The 20,573-nt window shown below is 44.7% G+C and overlaps 1 long non-coding RNA gene across 1 annotated transcript in view; it reads right to left on the reverse strand.

Annotated features, from left to right (window-relative positions):
* Positions 1–20,573, reverse strand: part of LOC124596512 — a 58,456-nt gene that overhangs the window by 9,475 nt on the left and 28,408 nt on the right. Inside the window, exon 2 of the long non-coding RNA XR_006978315.1 lies at positions 8,075–8,259. This is a non-coding gene — a long non-coding RNA (uncharacterized LOC124596512). The remainder of the gene's footprint in view (positions 1–8,074; positions 8,260–20,573) is intronic.

The raw sequence follows: 20,573 nt of genomic DNA on the forward strand, positions 1-20,573 counted from the left end.
CGCAAATGCTGACGCCCTTCCTTGCCTTCTTGTTGGCTTGATTCTGAATTCGATGCTACTGCTGCATCTTGTTATCAGATCATTGCGCAGGACACTAATCTGTTACAGACTTTTCCACTGAACTATACGAAAACTGTGCAGGCCACAGAAGCAGACCCTGACGAACCATTTGTTGCACTGCATCCGTACTGCTTGATCTCCTCCAGTGAAAAACATTCAGAATTCTTATCTGCGCGGATATCTTGCTCGTCGGCATAGCCGCTCCGCCAGCATGGTGTGATTTCATTCCAAAATGTTTCTGGACAATCGCATGTGCCTATTAGTAAAATGATGCAAAAAGATGTGTTGCGATTGCTCCACCAAGGACATTGGGAAATAATGCACACAAAACAGGCAGCGCGTCAGCACTGTACTTGGCCGGGACACTCACATTGAAAACATGACGTCACAGTGTCGCATTTGTGCTGGAATCCATCGGCCCCACCGCAAACGCTTTCAGCTTGGCCAATGTCACAACCTCCGTGGCAGCGAGTGCATATTGACTTTGCTGGTCCCTTTTGCAACACACATTGGCTATTCGCTAACAGATATCCGTTTCCAGTGCAAAAAAAAAAAAATGTTCAAATGTGTGTGAAATCTTATGGGACTTAACTGCTAAGGTCATCAGTCCCTAAGCTTACACACTAATTAACTTAAATTATCCTAAGGAAAAACACACACACCCATGCCCGAGGGAGGACTCGAACCTCCGTCGGGACCAACCGCACAGTCGATGACTGCAGCGCCCTAGCCCGCTATTTTTTTTTTTTTTAATCTCATTTTGTTCTATATTGATCACTGAATTTGTTCGGGGCGGAGGTCCGGTGACACTCCTTCAGGTTGTTTGTTGATCCATTGAGTCAGTTTCTTTATTTCAGAGGGTAGCTAAACCCTCTGACCGAACACGCTGAGCTACCGTGCCGGCTTCCGGCTCGGCTAATCCTGCGCGGCGTTTGTAGTGCCCATTCGAACTTTGCCACATAATTTTTGCTTGGAAGTACTGGTTACAGTCAACGTACCACATTTTACGGCTCAGGACTTTGAACAGTTTTCTACACTCAGTGGTACCATTCACCTTATCATTGCACCGTTTCATTCTCAGTGGAACGGAGAAGCTGAACGAATTGTGCGTGCGCTCAAGCAACAGGTGAACAAACTATGTGCCTCACACACGTGGGAGCAAGCGCTGATGGTCTTCCTCGAAACGTACTTTTCCCAGCCCAGTGACGGTCCGTCGCCGGTGGGGCTTCTACATGTCCGGCACCACTGCACACTGCTCCAGCTGCTGCACTTAACGCAGCGCATAGCGCCTCCCACGCTCCACAAGTATCGCTTTGCGCCTAGTGATTCTATTCTTTCCAGAGTTTTTGTCGCACAAGGCGCCGGGGGACAGGAACGTTTCTTCGAAATTTGGGCGCTAACGTGTATTTAATTCAGGGTCCTGCTGGGTTGCTGCGCCGCCATCAAAACCAGATTCGTGCTTGTCGACTGCGAGATTCTTCTACAGATTTTCTGACCCCTCTGATTCGCATCCTACCGGTATCGTGAGGCTGGTGCAGCCACCTCCGGGTACTTATTCGGCACCGCCAGTGGAACCGGTGGAGCTGGACGCATTGCCTTCGCTGCCGCTGCAGCTAAACTTCGCGGTGCTCGTCCCGCCGCCCTCAGTGGTACGGGCGCCGTCATCATCGTCATTGTAGCCGTCGTCGTCATTATGCTCGAGTATAATGACTTTTATGGAGACAATAAATCACGGGTTTCGAAAAAGACGATCGTGTGAAACGCAGCTCGCGCTATTCGTCCACGAGTCTCAAACGGCCATAGACACGGGTTTCCAGGTAGATGCCGTGTTTCTTGACTTCCGCAAGGCGTTCGATACAGTTCCCCACAGTCGTTTAGTGAACAAAGTAAGAGCGTATGGACTATCAGACCAATTGTCTGATTGGATTCAAGTGTTCCTAGATAACAGAACACAACATGTCATTCTCAATGGAGAGAAGTATTCCGAAGTAAGAGTCATTTCAGGTGTGCCGCAGTGGAGTGCTGTAGGACGGTCGTGCGGTTCCAGACTGTAGCACAGGAAGAGGGTGGGTGCCTGTTCTGGGGTTTTCCGACCGACGTTCCCCTCCGAGCGCAGGGCACATGTCGAGGAGCGACCGAGAGCTCGGTGTCAGTCCCAGTTGCGGCCCCCGGCTCCTCACGCCACCCAGTTTCCTGCCCCCCCCCCCCCCCCCTCACACCTGCAAGACAGAGTTCAGCTACCCTTGTCAACGCTGTCCATCGGTGGTCGGCCCCCATTTGGGTCGCAGATTTCGAGAGTACTAATAGGAAGACGACTCTTAGCTCGTGTTCAGATAGGAGTAATAGAGAGTAAAGTACACTACTGGCCATTAAAATTGCTACATCACGAAGATGACGTGCCACAGACGCAAAATTTAACCGACAGGAAGAAGATGCTGTGATATGCAAATGATTAGCTTTTCAGAGCATCCACACAGGGCTGGCGCCGGTGGCGACACCTGCAACGTGCTGACATGAGGAAAATCGCCAACCGATTTCTCATGCACAAACAGCAGTTGACCGGCGTTGCCTGGTGAAACGTTATTGTGATGCCTCGTGTAAGGAGGAAAAATGCGTACCATCACGTTTCCGACTTTGACAAAGGTCGGATTCTAGCCTATCGCGATTGCGGTTTATCGTATCGCGACATTGCTGGTCGCGTTGGTCGAGATCCAATGACTGTTACCAGAATATGGAATCGGTGGGTTCAGAAGGATAATACGGAACGCCGTGCTGGATCCCATGGTCGAGATCCAATGACTGTTACCAGAATATGGAAACGGTGGGTTCAGAAGGGTAATACGGAACGCTTACTGGATCCCAACGGCCTCGTATCACTAGCAGTCGAGATGACAGGCATCTTATCCGCATGGCTGTGACGGATCGTGCAGCCACGTCTCGATCCCTGAGTCAACAGATGGGGCCGTTTGCCAGACAACAACCATCTGCACGAACAGTTCGACGACGTTTGCGGCAGCATGGACCATCAGCTCGGTGACCATGGCTGAGGTTACCCTTGACGCTACATCACAGACAGGAGAGCCTGCGATGGTGTACTCAACGACGAACCTGGGTGCACGAATGGCAAAACATCATTTTTTCGGATGAATCCAGGTTCTGTTTACAGCATCATGATGGTCGCATCGGTTTTTGGCGAGATCTCGGTGAACGCACATTGGAAGCGTGTATTCGTCAAGCCATACTGGCGTATTACCGGGAGTGATGGTATGGGGTGCCATTGATTAACGTCTCGGTCGCCTCTTGTTCGCGTTGACGACACTTTGAACAGTGGACGTTACATTTCAGATGTGTTATGACCCGTGGCTCTACCCTTCATTCGATCCCTGCGAAACCCTACATTTCAGCAGGATAATGCACGAACGCATGTTGCAGGTCCTGTACGGGCCTTTCCAGATACAGAAAATGTTCCACTGCTGCCCTGGCCAGAACATGCTCCAGATCTCTCACCAATTGAAAGCCTCATGTCAATAGTGGCCGAGCAACTGGCTCGTCACAATACGCCAGTCACTACTCTTGATGAACTGTGGTATCGTGTTGAAGCTGCATGGGCAGCTGTACCTGTACACGCCATCCAAGTTCCTTTTGACTCAATGCCCAGGCGTATCAAGGCCGTTATTACGGCCAGAGGTGGCTGTTCTGGGTACTGATTTCTCAGGATCTATGCACCCAAATTGCGTGAAAATGTAATCACATGTCAGTTCTAGTATAATATATTTGTCCAATGAATACCGGTTTCTCATCTGCATTTGTTCTTGGTGTAGTAATGTTAATGGCCAGTAGTGAAATAAGTTGTGTCATTTGCCATTTTGTTTGGCGACGATTATTGTGAACAAGCCGATTCTAGAGTTTTCACCAAAAGAGGTGTTCATCACACAAGTCGAGTTTTTCTCCTTAGAAACGAGAAATTCATGTATGTGCAGTCTTCCCAAGAAATACATCCCTCCCATACATATGACAAATGGAATTTGTCAAATCCTTCTCGTAGCTTCAACTGCACAATGGTCTCAATCAAATTCAAAAGTAAAACATGCCAGCAGTGTTTACCTTTTTTTTAGCTTGACATTACTTACTGAGTAGTCTTGAAAATGGCCAAAATGAGTTGTTAACAATTTGCGAGGTTCTGCTCTCAGCGATCTAACTCCAAAAATATTCAGTAACGAAGTACGAAGGCTTCACAATGCAACCAAATGAAGAACAGCACGTACTTATACCTTAAAATTAGACTTGATACTTCAACTGTCTGACCCTTACACACCTTTTCCACAATGTGAAAGTAACATGCATACTATACAGCGAAAAAAATAGATTATACTACAGATAATTTATTGGGATGATCTTAACAACACAGCAACAGAGAAAGCAGTGGGGCATGGTTGTCTGGTCGCATAGTGCGTGCCTGTAATTCGACAGGTCGCGGGATAGAATCACAGTCGGACCAAAGAGTTTTCACTCTGCGTTTTAACCTAAGTTTCACCTCTCAACGACGTGAAGAGTCAGCAGAAAAAAACACAAGGTTCTGATTCCACGATGAACTGGAGGTCATCTTTCCAAAGTTGGGTAGCTGGAGTAGGTTACAGACATGCAAGTTGCCAAAATGGCGTCTACTTGAAACACATGTACCAGGCCATTTAACCGTATGAAACTATAACAAAGTAAATGCTATATTTTCTGTTATTCGATCACGCACATTGCTTTTATTTTCCTAGTGTAGAATTACTGGAGTTACGTTACAGTTAGTTTTCTTATGCTGACGTGGTGAACTAGTATATATATATATATATATATATATATATATATATATATATATATATGCCAGCAGTAACTGATTAACACTTTAGTGAGATGGCATATATGTAGCCCAGACTAACCTGAAAGTTTAATATAATGCAAGGCTCATTCACACAGACGGGTCGAAAGAAGTGAAAATGTGTAAACAGAATGCCGCATCAGTACCAAAAAACATGCTTGTGAGCTGCAACAGTGTCGAGATTGGTCTTGGGAAAGTGAATTTGTCATAGTATGGCACGTAGGATGTATAATTCGAGTTGTTAGAGCAGTGAAACATGTGTGGGACTAAGTTGCAGAGTAGGACACCACGCTGAAGTAAGTCAGTTCTGAAGTACCCAGTAAAACTATAGCATCTGATGATCGTTTTCATCTTCACGTAGCTGTAACGTTATCACAGCTTTGTACATGGGTTCCGCTTGAGGTTACAGAATCTGATCCACGATTCGTGCAGAAGTGCTGGAATACTCACCATTCCTCAGTTTTTAATGTCTAGAAATCATACTTCCTTCGGTCAACCACGTTCCTAGGTGCTAAGTAACGAAAATGTAGTGTTTCCAATCGAGCCCCGCTACGAACTGTGCATTAATGATTGCTGTGTTCTTGTTAAACGCTATCATTGTGAAATCAGTTTGGTAACCGCTACGTCAGAGGTATTTTTCTGCAAAACGTACCGCAACAAAAATTTACAACACAATAATTTAAGACCCATTAGGAAACAACTTGTCTTCAGCCCTTCCTTATCAGGTGATGAGCAGTAGTTTATATGCTTGAGTGTGCATCATTACATCCAAAAATCACTGAAGTTTTATTTACAATTAATGACATGATGACTCTGCAAACCACAATGAACTGCTTGGCAGAACAATGCGGGGGAAACATGAGCACTTAAATCTTTCCGTGCGACTCTGATTGCCCTTATTTCATTATGATGATCATTTCTCTCTTTATAACTGGACGCTGACATAACATTTTCAAAGCTCTAAGGCGAAAGTGAATTTCGTGAGAATATTCTGTCACAATGAAAAAGTCTTTGTTTTAATTGTAGCCACTCCAATTCGTGTATCAAATCCGTGGCCCTCTCTCCCGTATTTCGCGATAATACAAAACGAGCTGCCCTCCTTTTCACCTTTTAGATGTTCTCCTTCAGTCCTTTCTGATGCAGGTCCCACACTGGATGGATATACTGAAGAAGATAGCAGGCAAGCCTAGTATGAGCAGAATCTCCTACCGAATATTGACAGGGATGTCTATGGATTCATTGCAGGGGGTGCACACAGATAGTCGTGCGGTGCACTTATTAACACGTCTTCTGGAAACTGTCCTGAGCAGCCAATTTAACAGCCGACATGCAATCGAAACATCTTAGACCTCCTGGCTAAAAAACACACAGGACCTTATGGATGTAGGAGTAAAAATGTTCAAATGTGTGTGAAATCTTATGGGACTTAACTGCTAAGGTCATCAGTCCCTAAGCTTACACACTACTTAACGATGTAGGAGTAGAAATGAGGGCCAGTGATCATCGTGTTATGATAGCAACTGTGGCTACGAAAGTTAATAAAACAGTCAAAAAGGCTAGGAGAGTATTTCTCATAGATAGAGGAGATAAGCATTGTTAGTAAGTGACTTAGAAAGTTAATTGACATCACTTATTTCCAGTAAGATGGGCGTAGAGGAATTATGGGTGAAGTTTAAGCGGATCGTAACTCGTGGTCTGGAGGATTATCTGCCCAGTTAGTGAATGAAGGACAGAAAAGACCTATCATTCGGAAAATGCTGAAGTCCAAAATGGTTCAAATGGCTCTGAGCACTATGGGACTTAATATCTAAGGTCATCAGTCCCCTAGAACTTAAAACTACTTAAACCTAACTAACCTAAGGACATCACACACATCCATGCCCGAGGCAGGATTCGAACCTGCGACCGTAGCGGTCTCGCGGTTCCAGACTGAAGCGCCTAGAACCGCTCGGCCACTCCGGCCGGCAAAATGCTAAGGCAGCAGAGGCTGTTGCACTCTCGATACAAAAGAGCACGCGAAAATGACCATAAGGAGAGGTTAATAGAGATTCATGCGTCAGCCGGTTCTAGGCGCTTCAGTCTGGAACCGCGCGACCGCTACGGTCGCAGGTTCGAATCCTGCCTCGGGCATGGCTGTATGTGATGTCCTAGGGTTCGATAGGTTTAAGTAGTTCTAAGTTCTAGGGGACTGATGTCCTCAGATGTTAAGTCCCATAGTGCTCAGAGCCATTTGAACCATTTTTTCATTCAAGCGCCTGTGAAAAGAGCAATTCCCCGAAGCGTACAACTTTTACCACCTGCATACCCTGGCAAAAGGGCTGGCAGAGAAGCTACGAAAAGAAATAGCACCCCAGACCATCAGTCCTGGTTTTCGGGCCGTATGGGGGGTATCCTGCCGCTGTTCAGGGTGTCTCCAGAAACGTCTAAGCTGGTCACCGGGGCTCAGCTCCAAGCGCGACTCATCTCTGATGACAAGTCTACTCCAGCCAATGAGATTCCAGGCCGAAGACGCCCCACACGGCGGTGGGAAGCCAACTTATCTGTCGCCCACCATCGGGCCCAACAACCAGGAGTCATGGTCTGGGGCGCTATTTCTTTTTAAAGAAGGACCCCTTTGGTTATCATCCGCGGCACCCTTACAACGCAGCGGTACGTCGACGTTATTGTGGCCTTACATTTCAGCAAGATAATGCCCGCCCACACTCGGTGAGAGCCTCTGCTGCTTGTCTTCCTGCCTGCCAAACCCTGCCTTGGCCAGCAAGGTCGCCGCATCTCTTCCAAATTGTGAATCTATGGAGCGTTATGGACAGGACCCTTTGTCTCGGAATTTTGACGATATAAACCCCCAAGTGGTCAGAATTTGGCACGGTACCCCTCAGCAAGACGTCTTACAATTTTATCAGTCAATGCTAAGCGAATAGCTGCTTGGATAAGGGCCAGAAATGAACCAACGCATTATTGACTTGCTCAGTTTATGAAGCTTTTTCTTTTGAATAAATCATCCAATTTTTCTGAAGCTATAATCATTTGTTTGTCTCTGCATTACATCTAATGACGATTTCCGTCCCGTCCGGATAATTCTTTCGTGGTGCGTCTTTTTTTTCTTAGATTGTACAGTCAGTTGCTTATAATATGCTTTTGGCTGACCTTCATGGAGTCTGTCGTCATGAGGGTGACTCGGTGGCCCCTCTGCAGGAGAGCCTTTGTCAGGATGTGGAATGGCAGCTGGTGGCTGTAGGACGGTGACGGTGCGATCACCAAGATCATAGCTGCTGATGACGTGCTCACCACCGCCAGCAGCGAAAACGCGACCACTTGCAGCATGGTTCCTCCTGCAATGAACACGGTCGTCTGGTAGCAGCAAGTGAATTACCCATTTCGACGTGAGCATCGTGCTTGGAGCACGTTAGGTGTTACAATTCATTTAAAAGAACAGGCAAAAGCGAGGACCTTCTGAATCTGAACAAACACAACCTTACTGAGAAGATGGGTTAATAGAAAAAAAATAGGCTAAAAACAGGTGGCACATGCTCTTATAAACACTGTACCTACGCTCCATCTGTGAATGGAACGGAGAGCTATCAAACTGTTTGGTACGATAAGTACTGCCTACGACATACGAGGTGCGATAGTACAGTAATGAGACATGTGAACAAAAAAGTTGCTTACCGTTTTAGTCAAGTTTAGTGTCGTCTTCTTCAAAGTAGTTCCCTTCTGATTGCACACACTTTTTCTAGCGCTTCTGCCATTGATGGTAACATTTCTGGAACTCATCTTCTTTAATATCCTCCACGAGCCGCGTCACAGCTTTTTGGACGCCTTGTGTTGTTCGAAAATGGTGTCCCTTGACCCCGCCGTTTTGACTCTTGGGAATAGAAGAAAGTCGCACGGAGCGATATCTGCTGAATAGGGTGGCTGTGGTAGTACTGAAATTTGTCTTGAGGTTAAAAATTGCTGTACTGACAGAGCAGTATAGGTTGGCGCATTATCATGATGCAGAATCCAATTATCAGCAATGTTGGCACGGACACGAAGAACTCTTTTACGAAGTCTTTATAAAATTTCTTTGTAGTAATATTGGTTAACTGTTTGTCCAGGAGGCACCCGCTCTTTATGAACAATTCCCTTGGAATCACAGAAGCAGACAAGCATGCATTTCACTTTTGACTTTGACATGTGAACTATTCTTGGTCTGGGTGATCCCTTTGAGCAGCATTGCAAACTTTGGCGTTTTGTCTCTGGATCGTACTGCAAAAACCAACTTACATCACCAGTGATAACATGGCTCAACAATTCTGGATTGATTTCCGTTTGCTGTTACAGATCGGCTGCCACATTTTTCAGTGTTTCTCGCTGTTTCGGTGTGAGGTTTTTGGGGACCATTTTTGTACAAATCTTTCTCATACGAAGATCTTCAGTTATTATTAGACGAACCATTTCTCGATTGATGTTCAGTTCTTCTGCAATCATTTTTACGGATATTCTTCGATCAGATCATACGAGTTCACGCACCCTGACCAAGTTGACATCTGTCCTTGAGGTTGATGGTCGTCCGCTGCAGTTTTCATCTTCAACATTCGTTCCGCCTTCACTAAACATTTTATGCCAACGAAAAATTTGAGCCCTTGACATAACCTCCTCTCCAAAAGCCTTCTGAAGCTTACTGTAAGTTGTCGTCGCGTTTTCACCCAATTTAACGCAAAAAGAAATGGCATACCGTTGCGCAATATAATGCGGTTCCATTTCCGTGACGAGAGACACAAACACATGTTAACTTATTACAGCACAACTCACAACCGAGCAGTTGCATCGATGTGCCGCTTGGACCAGAAGCAGCTTATAGACCAAGGTCAAAGATATAGTGCCTACGCAAGCCTGCAGGGTTGCCACATTTTGCAAAGATGCACCTCGTACGTCATAGTGTCAGAGCATAGATATAGATGTACACGTATACTGAGGCCTTACAATCCAGGAGGGAAAGCTCAGTTTGCAATAATTAATGTTAAATCTTTTTTCAGAGGCTTCGGGTCTACATCTACATGCACACTCAGCAAAACACTGTGAAGTAGAGATCAGAAACGCAGCGAGTACGAGTGTAACGCTGAGGCTGCATTTTCATATATCTAGACGCCACTGTTACCACTCGTACTGGGCTTCCATTGTTCTGACTACAGTTCTGAGAGTATGGAGAGTCAGAACTGAGGCGCTGCTGTCGGTTCATACTAGTAGACTCGTTCTCTCTTACTGAAACACGAAGGAATGTGAGGCTAGTCGTGACTTATCGTCAGTACGGAAAATGAGTGCATAACGCTGCAGCTGTAAAGTAGCACTGACAAGGGGAAATGACCGATTGTTGGGATCAGATGACCTTTAACGAAGCTATGTTTTGTAAGGCTGTAAAGGGGCAAGACGAAAATTAATTGATGGCAAACACACAAATACAAATGTGTTCCATTAGAGGAGGAGTGATATCTAACTTCAGACTGAAAATATACTTATTTTCGTCAGATGCAAACGAGATTGTTGTAGCCTTGTTTATTCTATTTCCACCATGAGAACACTTGCTGTAGTGGAAATCAGTACAAAAGCATGATTCCATGACAGAAATACTACAATGTCTGAAACATGTATGTATCGAATTTTCTATGAAAGTAGTAGGTACATACAAGACATAAACAATAATGACTGAACTACAGGGGTCCTTTTATAACACAAAGTAACAAAATAAGGCAATCGTATTTCTTGGAGGAAATTGGTATAAAAACACTCACTATTCCACTGTTTTATTGGATTGTTAGTACTTTCCTAATTTCCTCAAAAATTATCTTCGGCACTGATTTTGCCAGGGTTTGTAGTTCTTGGAATGAAATTGTCACCCTCTCTTCTCGTAAAGCTCATTTCAGTTTACGTATATCATCAAATGGCCTTCAATTGCGAGAAACAAGCACTGCAAGTTTTCCACAAAGATTTTCCGCACGGTTCAAATCCTTGCTATTTTCAGGCCAGGGCAAGACATTTATATTTTATCTTCAAACCACTTTCTGGTTCTATCAGAACCAAACACAGATTCATTTCTTGTTGAAACGTTAGGCTTGCGTCCTCTAGGCCCTCATACACTATAATCAGTTCTGTTTCTAGCATCTCAGTGTGCACACACTCTAGTGTTCAGTTAAGCATTGTTGTGATTTATCTTTAGCGCAGAAGGTTGCCCAAATCATAGCAGTTCCACCACCAAAATTTCTCTTCATTCTCACCGCCTGACGTGTTCTCAGATCATACCAACAGCACTGTAATTTATCCTGGTCATGTAAATTAATCTTATTCTAATTACTGTTTGTCTTTAGCAAAATCCAGACTATTCTGTTTATGTATGGGTATTAATGCGTGTTTCTACTGCCATGTGACAAAATCTGTAGTACAGTCTAGCAGTTACCGGTAACTGTAAATGCAAGTTGAAGAATAATGGTTTGCGGACCTTGATTAGCGCAAAAGTAACCTTTCTATGAGAGTAGAGGTGGAGGTATACTTGGAAAAGGCCGGGTGATACGGGAAGATTTCAGTTAGATTACATCATGGTCGGACAGAAATTCCGAAATCAGGTACTGGATTGTAAGGCGTATCCAGGAGCAGATATAGACTCATATCACAATATAGTAGTGATGAAGAGGTAGCTGAAGTTTGAGATATCAGTCATGAAGAATCAGTACGCAAAGAAAGTCCTAAGGAAAGATGAGAAACGCTTGAAGTTCTCTAAGGCCATTGATACAGCAATAAGGAATAGATCAGTAGGCAGTACAATTGAAGAGGAATGGACATTTCTAAAAAGGCCATCAAAGAAGTAGGAAAGAGAAACACAGGTACAAAGAAGGTACTGCGAAGAAACCATGGGTAACAGTTGATCCATGAAAGGAGGAAGTACAAAACCGTTCAGGGAAACTGAAGAATACAGAAATACAAGTCGCTGAGGAATGAAATAAACAGGAAGTGGAATGAAGCTAAAACGAAATGGCTGCATGAAAAATGTGAAGAAATCGAAAAAGAGAGATCGAAAGGACAGACTCAGCATACAGGAAAGCCAAAACAACGTTCGGTGACATTAAAAGCAAAGGTGGTAACACTAAGAATGCACCGGGAATTGCACTGTTACATGCAAAGCAGAGAGCGGATAGGTGGAGAGAATATTATATTGAAAGCCTCTATGAAGGGGAAGATTTGTCTGATGTGATAAAAGAAGAAACAGGAGACGATTTAGAAGAGATAGGGGATGCAGTATTAGAATCAGAATTTAAAAGACGTTGGAGAACGAAAGAATAAATAAGGCAGAAGGGATAGAAAACATTTCAGCAGAATTTCTAAAATCATTGGGGGAAGTGGCAACATAACGAGTCTTCATGTTAGTGTGTAGAGTGTATGGGTCTGGGGACATACCATCTGACTTTCGGAAAAATGTTGTCCACACAATTCGGAAAACTGCAAGAGCTGACGAGTGCGAGAATTATTGCACAATCATCTTAACAGCTCTTGCATCCAAGTTTCTGACAAGAATAATATACAGGGTGAAAATTATTTAAACTGACAAACTCTGGAGGTTGTAGGGGACATCAAAACAAATACTTTTCCCTAATGGCATTTCTTCTACATCTACATCTACATCTATACTCCGCGAGCCACCTTACGGTGTGTGGCGGAGGGTACTTATTGTACCACTATCTGATCCCCCCTTCCCTGTTCCATTCACGAATTGTGCGTGGGAAGAACGACTGCTTGTAAGTCTCCGTATTTGCTCTAATTTCTCGGATCTTTTCGTTGTGATCATTACGCGAGATATATGTGGGCGGTAGTAATATGTTGCCCATCTCTTCCCGGAATGTGCTCTCTCGTAATTTCGATAATAAACCTCTCCGTATTGCGTAACGCCTTTCTTGAAGTGTCCGCCACTGGAGCTTGTTCAGCATCTCCGTAACGCTCTCGCGCTGACTAAATGTCCCCATGACGAATCGCGCTGCTTTTCGCTGGATCATGTCTATCTCTTCTATTAATCCAACCTGGTAAGGGTCCCATACTGATGAGCAATACTCAAGAATCGGACAAACAAGCGTTTTGTAAGCTACTTCTTTCGTCGATGAGTCACATTTTCTTAGAATTCTTCCTATGAATCTCAACCTGGCGCCTGCTTTTCCCACTATTTGTTTTATGTGATCATTCCACTTCAGATCGCTCCGGATAGTAACTCCTAAGTATTTTACGGTCGTTACCGCTTCCAATGATTTACCACCTATGGCATAATCGTACTGGAATGGATTTCTGCCCCTATGTATGCGCATTATATTACATTTATCTACGTTTAGGGAAAGCTGCCAGCTGTCGCACCATGCATTAATCCTCTGCAGGTCCTCCTGGAGTACGTACGAGTCTTCTGATGTTGCTACTTTCTTGTAGACAACCGTGTCATCTGCAAATAGCCTCACGGAGCTACCGATGTTGTCAACTAAGTCATTTATGTATATTGTAAACAATAAAGGTCCTATCACGCTTCCCTGCGGTACTCCCGAAATTACCTCTACATCTGCAGATTTTGAACCGTTAAGAATGACATGTTGTGTTCTTTCTTCTAGGAAATCCTGAATCCAATCACAAACCTGGTCCGATATTCCGTAAGCTCGTATTTTTTTCACTAAACGTAAGTGCGGAACCGTATCAAATGCCTTCCTGAAGTCCAGGAATACGGCATCAATCTGCTCGCCAGTGTCTACGGCACTGTGAATTTCTTGGGCAAATAGGGCGAGCTGAGTTTCACATGATCTCTGTTTGCGGAATCCATGTTGGTTATGATGAAGGAGATTTGTATTATCTAAGAACGTCATAATACGAGAACACAAAACATGTTCCATTATTCTACAACAGATTGACGTAAGCGAAATAGGCCTATAATTATTCGCATCTGATTTATGACCCTTCTTGAAAATGGGAACGACCTGCGCTTTCTTCCAGTCGCTAGGTACTTTACGTTCTTCCAGCGATCTACGATAAATTGCTGATAGAAAGGGGGCAAGTTCTTTAGCATAATCACTGTAGAATCTTAAGGGTATCTCGTCTGGTCCGGATGCTTTTCCGCAACTAGGTGATAGCAGTTGTTTTTCAATTCCGATATCGTTTATTTCAATATTTTCCATTTTGGCGTCCGTGCGACGGCTGAAGTCAGGGACCGTGTTACGATTTTCCGCAGTGAAACAGTTTCGGAACACTGAATTCAGTATTTCTGCCTTTCTTCGGTCGTCCTCTGTTTCGGTGCCATCGTGGTCAACGAGTGACTGAATAGGGGATTTAGATCCGCTTACCGATTTTACATATGACCAAAACTTTTTAGGGTTCTTGTTTAGATTGTTTGCCAATGTTTTATGTTCGAATTCGTTGAATGCTTCTCTCATTGCTCTCTTTACGCTCTTTTTCGCTTCGTTCAGCTTTTCCTTATCAGCTATGATTCGACTACTCTTAAACCTATGATGAAGCTTTCTTTGTTTCCGTAGTACCTTTCGTACATGATTGTTATACCACGGTGGATCTTTCCCCTCGCTTTGGACCTTAGTCGGTACGAACTTATCTAAGGCGTACTGGACGATGTTTCTGAATTTTTTCCATTTTTGTTCCACATCCTCTTCCTCAGAAATGAACGTTTGATGGTGGTCACTCAGATATTCTGCGATTTGTGCCCTATCACTCTTGTTAAGCAAATATATTTTCCTTCCTTTCTTGGCATTTCTTATTACACTTGTAGTCATTGATGCAACCACTGACTTATGATCACTGATACCCTCTTCTACATTCACGGAGTCGAAAAGTTCCGGTCTATTTGTTGCTACGAGGTCTAAAACGTTAGCTTCACGAGTTGGTTCTCTAACTATCTGCTCGAAGTAATTCTCGGACAAGGCAGTCAGGATAATGTCACAAGAGTCTCTGTCCCTGGCTCCAGTTCTGATTGTGTGACTATCCCATTCTATACCTGGTAGATTGAAGTCTCCCCCTATTACAATAGTATGATCACGAAACTTCTTCACGACGTTCTGCAGGTTCTCTCTGAGGCGCTCAACTACTACGGTTGCTGATGCAGGTGGTCTATAGAAGCATCCGACTATCATATCTGACCCACCTTTGATACTTAACTTAACCCAGATCATTTCACATTCGCATTCGCTAATAACTTCACTGGATATTATTGAATTCTTTACTGCTATAAATACTCCTCCACCACTGGCTTTTATCCTATCCTTGCGGTATATATTCCATTCTGTGTCTAGGATTTCGTTACTGTTCACTTCCGGTTTTAACCAACTTGCCGTTCCTAATACTATATGCGCACTATTTCCTTCAATAAGAGATACTAATTCAGGAACCTTGCCCTGGATACTCCTGCAGTTTACCAATATTACGTTAACTTTTCCTGTTTTTGGTCTCTGAGGACGGACGTTCTTTATCAACGATGATAATGTCCTCTCTGGTAAGCCGTCAGGTATTTTATCGTTTCGCCCAAGGGGGGGTCCCTCTAACCTAAAAAACCCCCGTGTGCACGCCACACGTACTCTGCTACCCTAGTAGCTGCTTCCGGTGTGTAGTGCACGCCTGACCTGTCTAGGGGGGCCCTACAGTTCTCCACCCAATAACGGAGGTCGATGAATTTGCAACCATTATAGTCGCAGAGTCGTCTGAGCCTCTGGTTTAGACCCTCCACACGGCTCCAAACCAGAGGACCGCGATCGACTCTGGGCACTATGCTGCAGATATTAAGCTCAGCTTGCACTCCGCGTGCGATGCTGGTTGTCTTCACCAAATCAGCCAGCCGCCGGAAGGAACTAAGGATGGCCTCAGAACCCAAGCGGCAGGCGTCATTCGTTCCGACATGTGCTACTATCTGCAGCCGGTCACACCCAGTGCGTTCAATAGCTGCCGGAAGGGCCTCCTCCACATTACGGACGAGACCCCCCGGCAAGCACACCGAGTGCACACTGGCATTCTTCCCCGACGTACCCGCTATTTTCCTGAGGGGCTCCATAACCCGCCTAACGTTGGAGCTCCCTATAACTAATAGGCCCGCCCTCTGTGACTGTCGGGACCTTGCCGGAGAATCGGCCACTGGCCCAACAGGCGAGGCATCCTGTGGTGGCTCGGAAACGATGTCATCACTACTAGGAAGCACCCCGTACCTGTTGGAAAGGGGTAAGGCAGCTGCCACGCGGCCAGATCCCACCTTCGCCTTTCGGCCAGGCACGCGCGAGCCCACCACTGTCCGCCATTCACCCTGGAGTGATGGCTGACCGGTAAGATGCTCACTGCCGGAAGACGCAGCGACATCAGGGGTTCCATGTGATTCCAAGGCCACCGAAGTAGGCATAGGTCTCACCACAGTTGCCCCAACGCCACTACGAGCCGACGCCTGCGCCTCGAGCTCGATGAGCCTAACAGACAAAGCCTCCACCTGCCCCCGAAGAGTGGCCAATTCTCCTTGCGTCCGCTCACAACAACCACAGTCCCTACACATGACTATGTTTACCCTACTCTATACGGTGACAAATTCCCAAGATAATCTTCTGATGAGCTACTCTGATAATCAAGAAACACTCACTGAAATACGAGACGCGAAAACTACGCTAGGTTTTCCCAGAAAAACTATTTAAAAGCTAAGCGCAGCAAATAAGTACAAAAACGCTTTATACAAACAGTACTCGCTACTGCTGGTGCTCTCGCTCTGGCTGTCGCAAGACAACTGCTGATTCAAGTGACTAGTGGCTAACGGCCGCGAAACAAACAAAAGACGGTTTTAGGGCGCTTTCTGTTCTAAACGATCAAGAAAACACTAAGAAATCTAACACGAAAACTACGTAAAGTTTTATCAAGAACTGTTAGTTACTATGCAGAGCAGATAAACACAAATAGAATCCCTTCCTTAGTGGAAGGTCGTAAACAAAATGCAAAATAAACGCTTTATACAAACAGTACTCGCTGCTGCTGGTGCTCTCGCTCTGGCTGTCACAAGGCAACTGCTGATTCAAGTGACTAGTGGCTAACGGCCGCGAAACAAACAAAAGACGGTTTTAGGGCGCTTTCTGTTCTAAACGATCAAGAAAACACTAAGAATCTAACACGAAAACTACGTAAAGTTTTATCAAGAACTGTTAGTTACTATGCAGAGCAGATAAACACAAATAGAATCCCTTCCTTAGTTGAAGGTCGTAAACAAAATGCAAAATAAACGCTTTATACAAACAGTACTCGCTGCTGCTGGTGCTCTCGCTCTGGCTGTCACAAGACAACTTCCTATGAGGATTATTTAAACTGGTCGCCGTATTAAGATCTTCAGTTGTAGGCAACTGCTGTCCAACAGCGTGGTAGTGCATTGTCTCTGTTTACTAATGGAGCGATACACCTGGAGTGAGTACGCTGATATGGTTGGTACGTACTACGTAGCGCACCACAGCGGACCAGCTGCACAGCGGGTTTATCAACAACAATATCCTAATCGCCGTATGCGCATCATACGACCTTTGCTGCGTGTACCAACGTCTGCGTGAGACCGGGTCATTTAACAGATTACCTGGACAGGGACACCGTCGCTCGGTAAGAACGTTGCAATTTGAGGAAGCTGTCCTGCAGAATGTGGAGCGGGATCCTTCATTCAGCACTCGTGCAATTTCACGTAACATAGGGACGAATCAGACGAATGTAAGAACAGTCCTTCGAGAGCAATTGTTACGTCCATTTCGCTTACAGCGTGTCCACAACCCAGAACCAGCTGATTATCCACCCAGAGCACAGTTTTCGCAGTGGTACCTGGAAAAGTGTGAAATGCATCCTACATTTCCATCCTCTGTGTTGTTTACCGACGAAGCAATGTTCGGGCGTGATTGAGTCTTCAACATGCACAATTCGCATGTTTGGAGTGAGGATAACCCACATGCCACAGTTACTAGCGCTCATTAAGTGCGGTTCTCCGTTAATGTGTGGGTCGATGTTGTTGGGGACTGTTTAATTGAGCCGTATCTGCTACCTAGGCCATTAAATGGCAGTCACTATTACAATTTTCTCGCCAGAGCATTGCCAGAATTGCTGGAAGACATTCCGCTCCCTACAGGACAACGCATTTGGTTTCAACATGACGGGGCGCTGGCACATTTCAGTCGTCGTGTGCGTCGATTCCCGGACCGACGGTTCTCTGAAACGTGGACTGGCAGAGGTGGTCCTGTACCATGGCCTGCACGATCCCCAGATTTGTCTCCTCTGTACTTTTTTGTGTGGGGAGAGATGCGCAACCATTTTTTTACGCAACTCCTGCTGCATCAGAAGAGGATCTGGTTGCCCGGATAGTAGCAGCAGCAGGAACAATTCAGGATACTCCTGGGGTTTTTGCCCGTGTCAGATAGAACTTGATCTGACGGTGTAACCTTTGTTTACGTGTGAATGGAGGCAGTTTTGAAAATCTACTGTAACTTAAATTGGGTTGTGTTAATGTGTTATCTCTTGAGCATTAAAAATGGAAAAGTGTTTGTTGGTTTAATTAATTTGCCACCAGAGAAATCTTTCGCCTACCGGTCTAAATACTCCTCATAGGAAAAAATGACATTAGGAAAAAATATTTGCTTTGATGTTCCCTACAACCTTCCAGACTTTGTCGGTTTAAATACTTTTCACCCTGTACAGAAGAATGGAAAGAAATTAGGGGATGTGCTAGATGACGATCAGATTGGCTTTAGAAAACGTAAAGGCATGGGAGAGACAATTCTGATTTTGCGGTTGATAATGGAAGAAATACTAAAGAAAAATCAAGACACATTCGTAGGATTTGTTGACCCGAAAGAGCGTTCGACAATGTAAAATAGCGGAAGATGTTCAAAATTCTGAGGAGCAGAGGGGTAAGCTATAGAGAAATACGGGTAATACACAATATGTGCAATCGCCAAGAGCAGACGACCAAAACGAAGCGTTCGCATTAAGAAGGATGTAAGAGAGGGATGTAGTCTTCTGTAAATACTGTTCAATCTGTACATCGAAGAAGCAATGACGGAAATGAAACAAAGGTTCAGGAGTGGAATTGAAATTCATGGGGAAAGGATATCAGTGATACGATTGTTATCCTAAGTGAAAGCAAAGAAGAATTAGATGATCTGCTGAGTGGAATGAACAATCTAACGAGTACAGAAAATTGACAGAATAAATCAAAGAAAGACGAAAGTAATGAGAAGTAGTAGAAATGAGAAAAGCGAGAAACTTAACATCAGGATCGGCGAAGCAGATGAAGTTGAGGAATTCTGCTACCTAGGCAGTAAAATAATCAATGACGGACGGAGCAAGGAGGACATGAAAAGCAGGCTAGCAATGGCAAAAAGGGCGTTCGGGTAGGGTACACCTAATTACACACGAAATCGATGAGCAAATCAGTACGGTCATGTTCTATCTATAGCATCCGTGCAGGTTACATTTTTATTTGAACGATAGTTGAGGGTACCGCGAACGCGCGACACAGCTTAATTTGGAAAAGCAATACAGCAACGGCCAACTTAGTGCCAAGGTGGGATTAAATTCAGTATGGTAACATGAGTGTGGCTGGGTCCAACCGTTGTTAGAAAGTGTGTTGCTAACGAACGCAATAAACTAAGTAAATGGTATGAGCTGTTATTTTTTGCAAAACAACGTTTTACTCTTAAAATTGAAGAACTTCTATATTCGTAAAGGAAAGAGGCACATCTTCGTTCCGGGAAACATGTCGGGTTTCGTAAGGAGCGTGTTCTCTCTCTTAATTATGCCTTTTCCATGTCCGACCCCAGCAAAGAAAACTGTTTCAAGAAAGAATCAGCAAGTTATAGTGGGGGAGAGGTTGCACACTTCGAGGATACTGTAGCAGCAATACAGAGCAATTTAATGTCATCACGTTTTGGAACGGACCTCTGCTATTAAAGTGTTAAATACTCCTTTCAATGACGATACTCTTCCAGCAACGTCAACTACTGGTCTAAACAGTAGATTATTTGACAAAACGACACGTGAGTTTGCGGATATGTATTCGAAGCCAATTCACGAGGATGTAGTATGTATCGTTAGTGCTGATGCTCTACAGTAATCAGTATAATTAGTAACATAGCGAGTAGCACTGGTTGCAGTCTGATACTTCTATAGCGTTAAAAACACTTGACAAAAAAAAAAATCTGGTGCTGATATTTACGTCTAGGTCGTACTGCAGAGCTGGCCGCGGTGGATGAGCGGTTCTAGGCGCTTCAGTCCAGAACCACGCGACTGCTACGGTCGCAGGTTCGAATCCTGCCTTGGGCATGGATGTATGTGATGTCCTTAGGTTAGTTAGGTTTAAGTAGTTCTAAGCTCTAGGGGACTGATGACCTCAGAGGTTAAGTCCCATAGTGCTCAGAGCCATGTCGTACGGCAGAAAAACGCAGTGGACCAGTTACGGCCAATCATGTCATACAGGTACTTGCGAAAAAATATGTGTAAATATATGACACTCGTATACCCCCACGAAGCATATACCTTGCCGTGGTGGGTCAGTATGTGTACCTGTATGATACAGATAACCGTACTGAAGGTACAGCCACATCGCAGGGGTAACTGTGGCAAGGCCAGACTAACATAAGGGACCTCAAGAGGG

This window comes from Schistocerca americana, chromosome 2 (assembly GCF_021461395.2).
Source record: "Schistocerca americana isolate TAMUIC-IGC-003095 chromosome 2, iqSchAmer2.1, whole genome shotgun sequence".
NCBI lineage: Eukaryota > Metazoa > Arthropoda > Insecta > Orthoptera > Acrididae > Schistocerca > Schistocerca americana.